Below are 9,611 nucleotides of genomic sequence, written 5' to 3' on the forward strand. Positions count from 1 at the left end.
TTTTATCAACTGCATATAAATACAGGGATAACGATTATCACAATAGTATGCAATGTTTTGGTAAATCATTAAGAGCAGGGATTTGAAACAAGTACAAGGAAACTATGAGTGTATTAGCACTATCACGGACTAACAGTAATATTAAATCAAGAGTTTTTCAGTCAGGATTGATCTTGGAATTTTGGAATTATGTATACTAGACTGCTTAATCAATAAATCAGGACATTTAACCAAGTGAAAGATGAATTATCAGCTGTTTGAAAAGTTCTCTTCCACTGCTTGGACAGTTGTCATTACCACGCATGACAACTCTTCTGTCCTTTTCTTCTTTTTTTCTTTTGCACCTCAGCAACATTTGGTGGCGTCTGCCGAGGCTGTTGTGATTTTGCAACGGGTGATTGGCAGCCGTGACCCTAGCTGACCTCCAGTGCGGCTGTTGCTGATGTCAGCATCTTGAGGCAGATTGAAGCGTGCAATTTTTAAACAAGGTCCTCATCTTGGGCCCCACGATGGGGGGAAGGGGGTTCATCCACTTTACTTTTTAAAGGAACCGTATGCCTAATGAACCAGTGCCACTCAAGGTCTTGAAAGGTATTCACTTCTGCTTTATTGTTACCACACTGACTCTGTTTTTCCACCGTATGTTTATTATGTGTTTTTTTTTTCCATGTAGGACTACACTGCATGTTGTCTTTAAAATAATTTGGTGACCTCAGTTAGTACAGTAAACCACGTGAGTACGATGCAGTTGCAGTGCTAACACTTGAATCAGATCCGTGCCGGTGTACCTAATATTGTGGCTGGTCACTACTTATTGCTCAAGCAAAGCTCTAGCGAGGCACTACAAGTGAAGACAGTGTTGCCGTGGAGTTCAGTGCAGTGTCTGGTCAGGATATCCTGCCATGCCCTCTTCTTGTCTCAATGAACTCTCTATGGAGGAGGAAGAGACATTATGAAACCCACTCATTATTTTCCATCTTATCATACTGTCTGTCTTCCTTGACATTTTAGACACACTTGCCCACACTTATAATGTGTTAGATTTATTAGCTTTATACACCCCAAAGCAATAATCTGGGTCGTATAAATTCTAAATGCATGACTTAAAATCAAATCAGACCTAGTCGTAGAGAAGTAACCACATTATGTCTCATTTGCCAGCTGCTATGCTTTAATTTCAAAATGTCTGCAACACTTGTTTACCACCCTTTTCCTGCGCATGACTAAAATTATAATTTTTTCCTTAAACATCTCATGATGATGGCTACCCATGCCTGAAATTCAAAGTCAAAGTCAAAGTCTTTATTGTCAATTTCTTCACATGTCAAGACACACAAGGAGATCGAAATTGCGTTTCCTACTATCCCACGGTAACAAGACATATTACATATTATATATATATATATATATTATATTATATTGGTCCACGGACAAACAAAACATTCAAGTAAACAATGCAAAAAGTAAAAACAAGAAGGCACACACAATGAATAAATAAGAGCAATGAATAAATAATAAATAAATAAATAAATACAATTAAATAAGTAAAATTAGATACATAATTGGTAAAAAAAAAAAAAATAATAATAATAATAATAATACATTGAAGGGGGAATAAGGCTTAGGCCATTATGGCGCCGATATGACATGTTGAAATAAACTCCAAGAAGTTCATTAGGTATTCTGCGCCGAGGATGAGCTGGATCGGGTCAATGTCAACACGGAATACACAAATCCCCACATTCAAATACTGGCAGTGGCATGTTGCCTGCACCTGAGCCAACTTTATTGGCCCTGCGTGCCCTCCTCTGTGGCTCAGTGTCTTGTCTGTGGAGGTTTTGTGTGAACAGCTGGCTTGAAGGCTCCAGGCTTCGCCGTCCAGTCATCTAATATCTTCTGGTGGGCCCCGAGGCCTCCAGTGGTGGGGAAACACCATCCATAAAGAGCCTCTTATCTGGACAGGGCCTCTTTACATTGCTAATAAAACACCACAGTGACTCTGACTGTATTTGAAATCTTTTTAGATAATAGCTTTGGATCAAAAGAAGGAGCCAAGAAGGGGTTTGCCATCCTCAGCTTTTTAAGTATTTAGTTCAGTCACATTCTCAGATGGCTGAATAAATTACACAGGATGAATCAGTTGATTTACTGACCGTCCCTCTTAAATCTCCTAGCAGGCAAGCTTAACACAGAGCATGAATATTTTTGATGTATTTGTACAGATGCACTAATCAAATGAACCTCCTCATTCTTGGCACATGAATAGATTCAATCAGTTACACAGTATGGTTGTGTTAATACGGTCATGGTAATGTTCCAAAGATGTTGGTGAGTCCCACACAGAATTTGAATCTAACAGCGGCACGACTGTCTTGTGATGCCTAACGACATTCTCATCATGAGATACCCATTTGAATTTGATCTCACTCTTCTCTTGGCTGAGTGCGCATGTATAATGACAATAGCAATAGTGCTTTAAAAAAACGTCAAAAACGACTGAATATTTCTTTATGCAAAAGTCGTTTGCATAACATGGTCATTTTTTTTCAGAAAAAAAGCCTTACTATACATCAGGGGTGTCAAACTCATTTTTTTCACCGGCCGCATTGTAGTCATAGCTTCTTTCGGAGGGCCTTTATGACTGTCAACCCAAATAAATGTATGAGCACCTCATATTATATGCCGTAAAAGCTACAAAACAAACTGACAAATAACTCGTTTTCAAATCAGACGAGTAAAAACTGGTCAAATATTTAAAAAAAAGAGATTATTAAAAGTGGGACACATAAAATGATGTGGCGGGCCGTATCTGGCCCCTGGGCCTTGAGTTTGACACCTGTGCTATATATGGTCATTGTTTTAAAGAAAAAAACCTGCACGGTCATTTAAAAAAAACAAAAACCTTACTATACTTGATCATTTATTTCTAGGGGTTAATAAATTCAGAAACACTATAATTTGACTATTGGTAATTTCAGATCATTTGAGTTGATTGGTTAATAAGATACGGGTGCTTTAGAATTAAAGACGCCCAGAAAGTGCACGGGGCGGCAGTGAGAGCCTAAAGAATTTCGACCTTGTCCGTATCCGGTGCCTTATGAGATTGACAGTGTTTGATCAAGTGACGCTCAGAAAGTAAACTTATGCGAACGATCATGAAATGCAAGAACCATAAAGTCGAACTTTGGTCGGAAACGTACGCAAACCACGACGCGCACTTGGTGGGTACGCGCGCACCGAGCAGTGCAAGGCGATCGTGGACAGGAATTAACCAGGCAGGCGTTCAAGAGTGAAAGAAAACAAAAGGAAGCTCAACTGGTCCGTGAGTACACCGAAGAAATGACGGGAATGCATTGGATGAGGATATGAGTCAGAAACCCATAAGCCGCCTGCGCAAAGAAATGGTTTAGTTAATGAAACATTTAAAATAAAAAAGCCTCACTATGCATAGTAATAAAAAAAAAAAAAAAAAACGTATATCAAGTCACACATTTTTGGAGGACGAAAATGAGCCAATGTACAACAACCGGGACAGAGGACAAAAATTTGTTAACCAAAATATTTGCAAAATGGCCCATAAACACTTTCGAAATAATTGATTTTCCACATACTTAAATGACCAAAAAAACCCGAGGATCCACTTGGGATCTTAATGAGCTCTCGAAAAAGAGGCAAAATTCCCATTACTAATACTTGACCTTGTCATCTTTTAACTTGTTTTTCTAGCCTCCAGGCCACTGCTGCCTTGTACACAATGTGTAGCTTTTCTCCAGTCCGCCTTTTTCCCTCCTGGCATTGGTCCAATGCCTCAAGCCATGGCAATAGTCACACGATGATTCTGTCAAGCAGACGTCTCTCAGACTCTAGCCAGTGGAATTGTTTTAGGGTCTGATGAGTTGTTTGTAAAAGCAACCCCATAGGGAGTGCAAGAATAAATCCACCTAACAAAAAGCAGGAATTTTGTTTGCCTCACAAACCACTTCACTACCAGAAGTAAGGGTCCGGCTCCCCCCCCCCCCCCCCCCCACGGTACAACATCTCCACTTAACTGTCCCATAGGGCTAAACATTGGACTTCAAAGAGAGTACAAACAACTTTTGCGGTCGCCAATGCTGAGACAGGCCATCCACAGTAAATCTAATAAAAGGTCAAGTGTACCTTCTGAAATACTGTGTAATTTTCTGCCAAGTTTTGTTCCTTCATGTAAAGGCCTCAAGAAAGTAAAAGGCAGATGATGAAACTAAACAAGATCTGGCTGCAGTGTTTTTGAAATAAAGCAAATTTATCACATGAGCAATGCACATCAAAATATGTTCAGCTCCTGTTGAACGTACCGTATTTTCCGGACTATAAGGCGCATCGGACTACAAGGTGCACCTTCAATGAATGGCCCATTTTAAAACTTTGTCCTTATATAAAGCGCACCATTAATGCATCATGTCATATTTTTAATGCTAATCAAATCATTCTCCATTTTATCTTTTTTATGTCAACTTCAGAGGCAACAAATGACTTTATAATCACAAAATAATGATCCATAGTCTTTTTGATTCATGATTCATAGTCTTCAGCGGGCCGCTTATGATTGATTTCATGACACAATGCTTCGGGCCAGTTTAAATTTAGGAATTTGGTCCATACATAAGGCGCACCGGACTATAAGGCGCACTGTCAGCTTTTGAGAAAATTTTAGGTTTCTAGGTGTGCCTTATGGTCCGGAAAATACGGTAATCGTAATGATATTAAAGCCATATTTCTTTGGTATTAGTAGCTGTCATCCTAACTCTAAACACAATTAACATAATAAGCAGCTAATACTAAGCGTCATGGCGGGTGGGATTAAATGGCAGTGGTGGTAACCACAATGTGACTCATCACACACACAGAGAACAGCAACTCAATATCATGGCAGTATCGTGAACAGTCTTCTGGCTGGCTCCGTGTCCTGACATGTACCCGGACCTGAATGGGGCTGGAAGGAGCCCAAGGCAAGAATCGGTACTTTAATAAGATGTTACTCTGACATGCAGCATGGTCTATCAACTGCTGCTGCAGGCTGTCATGTGAGCGGTGGGGAAACAAAAACACTCGAAAAGCCCACATTTTCAAAGATAGCTACCTTTAATGAAGTTCCAAATAGACACAACAACTCATGGAGGAGGAGGAGGTGGTGACTGACACAAAGCGCTTTTGAAATAAGTTTGTATTTTGGACTTGTGTTGCCTCTGCAGCAGCTCCAGCACAATGTGCAACATAAAAGCAAGCCACTTCACAGAGCTTGTTGAGCTTTCAACTTTCGGCATGTCCCTCCTGAGACCTCCACTCACTGTCAGAGCGCTCACAACAAAGCACCACCCCTTCCTCCTTGCGGCGGCCGGTGGAAACATTAAGCGTGAGGGATAGTGACGAGAGCCTGCTGCATTAATGCAAAAAAAACTTTTTTTTTTCATAATGTTACTGTTTGTACTTGTTTAGTTTCTAGTAAGTTGACAGGCGCACATTTCGCATGCGATATGACGAGCATCTGACATGGTGCTTGTGAAACACTTAGGGAAAAAAAATATATTTATATATTGTACAAAGATTCAATGTTGCTGATTTTGTTCCTTGAATGCTTGACCTTTAAAAGTTGGGAAGATACTTGCACAACTAATTACACAGGAGTGTGCAATCGTCACTATGGAATAGCTTACCTTTATAGATTGTCTATAGGAGTACTGAAATATGAAATATTGCAGGGGTGCTCAAGTCCGGTCCTCAAGAGCCTGTTATAGATGTTTTTCTATTTCCAACGCACATAATTCAAATGCAGTATCCTTATCAGGCTTCCTCTAAGTTTGCCGATAAGCTGATCATTTGAATCCGATGTGTGATACAACTCGGCTGGATAGATTCAGTGGATGTATTTCATATTTAATGTGGAGCATTTTAGTGATTTTGGTGAGTGCCAATGGTGTATCTTGTTAAATGCACAAATAAACCCCTGACAATGTTGTTATTGGAACAATTTTTGATCGGCCAGAAGTTGGTCAATCAGAAATACACCAATTCCATTTTGGCTTGGGGCTATTAACGATTGTGCCAGATAAATCGTGCCCAGCCACAAAAGGTTGTTAAACGTGTGACCTGACAAAGAAAAATAATTTCGTTTCTTTTCTTATAGTCTGTTAGAAAATCTCAAAACACTAAACTCTTAATTATAAACCCACTTAATTATAGCCACTGAAATATTATTAAAGTTTGAACATTCTTTCTTTCTTTCTTTCTTTCTTTCTTTCTTTCTTTCTTTCTTTCTTTTTTTCTTTCTTTCTTTCTTTCTTTCTTTCTTTCTTTTGTTTATTTATTTATTTATTTATTTATTTATTTATTTATTTATTTATTTATTTATTTTCTTGTTTGTTTGTTTGTTTACCACGCTTAAAGGATAAAAAAAACTCAACCCTGAAACTCCAACCATAGTTCTGATGCTCAAACCATCATTGTAACGCGAATCGTAAAAGAAATCGGTACATTATAAAACTTACCAAGATAATGAGAGAGAGTAGTACAGTAGTAGTTTTGGTGTCACACCAATGACTTTAATTACATTTATGAGGACTGAAAAACAGATGTGAACAGAAGCATCAATACCACCGCATAAAGAGATGTAACCTAAAAAACAAACTTGTTTCCATCTTTTCATGTAGAAAAGATTTATGGTTTTGGTCAAAATGAATCAGAGAGATATAAGGAATGTTTGCAGACAATATACCAAAGATACCAACTGTGCAAGCTTGAACTATGGTTGGAAATGCCCTCCACATCATAGAAATGGACAGATGGCTCTAAACCGGTGAATTCATGGACTTTCTCAAGATCTTTCAAAGAAGCAAATTAGAACAAGATGACTATAAGCGCATCTAACTGGACTGTATTTTATGTTTATTTGTCCCAATTTGTCTTTTCCTTTCATGTTGTCCTTGGCTTGGGTGCAAACAGGTCTTCAAAGGGAGCATTTGACCCGAGTTCTGCCTCCCTCCATCCAACATTGCCGAGCCACCCACACACACTAACGCACAAACGGTGCCCCTAGCCAGCACATTTTGGTTTGCAGACAGGCTCATCAAAGACATCGTTTGACCACCATGACTAGAACCCAGATTCTTTACACAAGCAGCACGCTTGGTCACTTGACCATGTTTGTAATCATGGTGGCTTGTGACATAGCAAAAAATGCAAATGTAGCAGGGTGTAGTCAAAATAAAAATGAATTTGCTATTATGCTGTATTGTAAATAGTACCGTATTTTACGGACTATAAGGTGCACCTAAAAACCTAACATTTTCTCAAAAGCTGACAGTGCGCCTTATAGTCCGGTGCGCTTTATCTATGGACCAAATTCCTAAATTTAAACTGGCCCGAAGCATTGTGTCATGAAATCAATCATAAGTGGCCCGCTGAAGACTATGAATCATGAATCAAAAAGACTATGGATCATTATTTTGTGATTACAAAGTAATTTGTTGCGTCTGAAGTTGAAATAAAAAAGATAAAATGGAGAATGATTTGATTTGGATTAAAAATCTGACATGATGCATTAATGGTGCGCCTTATATAAGGACAAAGTTTTAAAATGGGCCATTCATTGAAGGTGCGCCTTATAGTCCGGTGCGCCTTATAGTCCGGAAAATACTGTATTATTACTATACAGTGCTGTGCAAAAGTCTTGGACCACCATTGCAGTGCTATGATAAATACGAGTCACTCAGTCGAGCGCAGACCTCCAAGGCTGTACTGTTTGCAAAAGTGGAAACAAATGTTTGTCACGCAATCTTTTTTTGGTTAAAAACATCAAAATGGTTGCTGTAGCCACAGTTATCAATAAATGCCGCTACAATAATGCAAAAAATATCACACATGGTGGAGTCGCAACAAGGAAATATTCTTTTTGTTTACTATTTAAAAAAGTTAAAATAATATATAAATATTAAACACAACACAATTAGGATCTTTGTTTTTGAAAGGCCACAGGTCAAGTTAAATATCATGTCATTTATGTATTACCGTACTAAACTGAAGAAGACTTGAGCAAGTAGTTAGGTCCACCCCGATGGAGCATAACACACCTGCAGCTGTGTCATTTCCTTCACACTCATCATGTTCCTGTCTCTTTTACACATGTAGCCTTCCTCTCACCTCTTCTACTCCTCCCATCCGTGCCTCATCTGGACAACATTAAGAGGGCAGCTGACATGGTAAACTCCAAAAGTGTGCCAGTGGAAAATTCTACCCGCAATTTAAAAACTGCACGATGAAGGCCCGGCCTCCAACAACAGTAGCACCTGGCTCGAGTTGGGCAGGGGAAGCACTCGTCCCACAAGGTATCAAGAAGATATGAGACTTTCTCAGAAACCTGATGCAGTGAGCGGTCGAGTGGAAAAGAAGGAGGGGGGGGTCGACCTGTCACTTAGCTTGACGCATTAATCTGTTGACAAGCTCAGCTGCTCCCACAGCTCCAACCTTCCCTCAGCTTGGAGCAAATTGGCCATCCTTTCCAGTCCAAAGTGCTTGACTCAGATCTGCAGGCTTAGCTGTTACCTGAGGCAAGTCAGACCAAAACCTGCCTTCCAGCCTGCCTTTTCTAAATTACAGCCTTCTACTGTCGCTGCTGCCTGGGGCCATCTGTGTGCGCACACACATCTGTGTGTGGAAATGCATTGCTTTACTCAGAAAAACACGTTTACTCACCACCGCCGTATGCAAGAATCTTTTTTTTTGCAGTGTTATCATTGAACAGAGTGTTCAAGATAAACAGCTCCTGTAGCCGGTTTGATCCCTCACTAAATAAACGTGTGCTGTCATTTTCCCATAAAATGACTGAAAGCAGAAACATTCTGGGCTCTTTTCTAAATGAGAAATTCCCATAATGTAACAATGCCGTGCACTTTTACTTGCAGGATGTCAATCAATATATGTAGCAAAGCTAATGTTACATTGTGCAGCGCTGTTAGCTCATTGTAAAGGAAAATATTGTTTGTAAATATAGTTGTATTTTTGCAAGGAGTCTGCAATTTGCAATTCCAGTATAGTAATTGTATAGTATTTTTACATGGAGCCTTTATTTTTAATGTTGAGACAGCTGTCAGACAATTTAATAACAATTTTTTTCTTGTACAGATTCTAATGTACTATGTCCGACTTTATCCTCAGTATTGCACCACAAAACGCGTTGAAAGATTCTGTGGTGGATGTTGACAACCAGTAAATCTGTTTTTATGCTTAAGCTAACAATTTATTTGCCATTTATATTCACTTGATTCAGTGTCAACAATTTTCCTACTTGACCAGCTCATCATGAATCTTACCAATAATAAATATTGGTCAATGTGATCAAACGTTTCACTTCATTTCATATGCATTGAGCCAGTATGTCCTTCATGGAAGGACACCAAAGTTGGGTTTTTAGACATATTTCTTTCTGGCTAGTGAGAGGACTGTCATTAAGCTGTCCCACATAACACATCAAAATGTCACCATTGGGTTTTTTTCTCGCTTTTGATAGCGTCGTTGCTGGCAACAGTTATGTTATTTAAAGCCTTATGTAGGTCAGTTTGGAAACTGCACCAATGATA

The 9,611-nt window shown here is 39.2% G+C and overlaps 1 long non-coding RNA gene across 1 annotated transcript; it reads left to right on the top strand.

The window, feature by feature from the left end:
- The first annotated feature begins 1,313 nt into the window (after window positions 1–1,313).
- On the top strand, window positions 1,314–9,374 carry LOC125981343 (uncharacterized). Its single transcript, XR_007485909.2, has 2 exons — window positions 1,314–3,318; window positions 8,164–9,374. It is a non-coding gene; the product is annotated as an uncharacterized lncRNA (long non-coding RNA).
- The last annotated feature ends 237 nt before the right edge of the window (window positions 9,375–9,611 follow it).

The sequence above is a fragment of the Syngnathus scovelli genome, chromosome 14, assembly GCF_024217435.2.
Source record: "Syngnathus scovelli strain Florida chromosome 14, RoL_Ssco_1.2, whole genome shotgun sequence".
Lineage (NCBI taxonomy): Eukaryota > Metazoa > Chordata > Actinopteri > Syngnathiformes > Syngnathidae > Syngnathus > Syngnathus scovelli.